This window comes from Anneissia japonica, unplaced genomic scaffold, assembly GCF_011630105.1.
Source record: "Anneissia japonica isolate Jap-2015-1 unplaced genomic scaffold, ASM1163010v1 scaffold1967_len143799_cov125, whole genome shotgun sequence".
In the NCBI taxonomy this organism is placed as follows: Eukaryota; Metazoa; Echinodermata; class Crinoidea; order Comatulida; family Comatulidae; genus Anneissia; species Anneissia japonica.
In genome coordinates, this window is record NW_022683436.1 from 10850 (window position 1) to 12808 (window position 1959).

Genomic DNA, 1959 nt, shown 5'->3' on the forward strand with positions numbered 1-1959 from the left:
GTACTATATACTCCAACATCACTGGCGCATGGTAACAACCAACTGACTGCAGACCATTTCCGGTCACACATTACTCTCCATAACCCTCTAGTTCCGTCACCTCTGGGTAACTAATATAAACAATGTCGCGAGGAAAGTGACAATTTGTAGCAATTTGGACGAAAGTTCTTCGGTTTTAGTGGAATATTTCAATATTATATAAGTATAGACCCATGGACCTATTAATAAGTCCATGATAGACCTATCCAAGAGAACATTTTTGAGTGTCACCCTCTATTGTCGGCGCCATTCATTACTGGGGGATGGCATTTGCGAAGTTTAGAGATGCAATGCGTACTTTAGTTTTCAATGCAGTAGTTGCTGAGAACAACAGGGTTTTTTCGATAGTAGCAGCTGCATAATGTCGTCAGTCTTCAACCTATAATTTTATCAAAATCCAAGATAAGTATATTTCGTGTATTTAAGACAGAATATTAATAACGATAGGAATTAGGGGCCTCGATAGATCGTATACTGTATCCTATATTACGTTAGGCCTAGCTGGCCTGTAGGGAACACCGGGTCCCAGACTACTACAAGGCTTAGGCCGTCTAAAGTAGCTAGGTATCTAACCTAGGGTAGGTTAGCTAATCGGATAACACTACTGTAACAAGAAAGAGGGCCAACGACAACGTAGCAGATAACAAATTTACACGGGCCTAGAGAGAATGAATAAATGCGCTGCTATCCACAGCATTTATTGGGTCTAATATAAAATATATCAGAAAATTGTCTTTAGTACACTACAATTAATATAAAAAACATATAGAATATCAAAACATTAAAGAACATCAAAACAGACAATATCAAAAAACATGCAAAATAGAAAAATATCAAATTCAAATACAATGTACAAAAGGGTTAATTTAAAATTCATAATATCAAAAAGAATTATATTAGAAAGATAAATATTATTATTACAAAGAATTACATTAAAAAGTCTATATACAATAAATCGAATTTCAAAAAAAAAAAAATATATAGGCCTATATAAATATATATAAAAAGATTAAAAAAAATAGAAGAATTTAACATTTTCCTAAACATTTACCTAAACAAAGTGGTAAAACAAACCATAATAACATGATGCCAGAGAGGCCCTACCTAATAGCCCTAGCTAGGCACTTGATTGATTGAATTTCTCACTTTCTCACTGTACACCACCCTAAAAAAGTGGTGCAAGAGGCTGGTGTATACCAGTGGTGGCCCTCTGTTATCCCCTTTTGTATTCTCAAACTGTAATTTAAAATTTAACAATTTTTCTGAACCATTTGATGGAATAAATAGTTTTTGTATGAGGAAAAATGATGATTATAATTACTGTACTATTTTATTAAGTAATAATTCTAAATGTTAAATTATGGTTTGTTTTACAGCTTTGTTCTACTTTATTTTGTTGACAGAGCCCAGTCATCAATGGTGACCTCATCAGCATGGGATGTGATAATGTAAGTTAAATACCAAAAGCTTATTTTGCCTGTTTGACTATGTACTGTGAATATGTTAATTCTAATAACCAAACATTTTAACTCAATCTCACAGATTTTAAAAAATAATTTTCTGTTTAAAAGTTGCTCTTTGTTTCCTAGTTACTGTAGATAGTTTTTTTTTTTAAAATAATATATGTATCCAAATGTACAGTATGCATGACCTACTGAAAGCAGACACATTACACGTCCAGATTATTGTGGTTCAGTTACTCTAATGGGATGTTCTTCAAAAATTACTGTAGAGTGCTAATAATTTACAAGGACATTAGTATAATGTGGCTATCAAGAAATAATTATTGTCTATTTATTATTTACAGAAAACATTATATCGTGACAGACCTGGTCCTTAAAAAGAGAGTTGTAATTGCAGTTGGTTAAATGAAAGAACACCCAGAAACCATGTTTATATTTGGAACTGAATATTGAACTG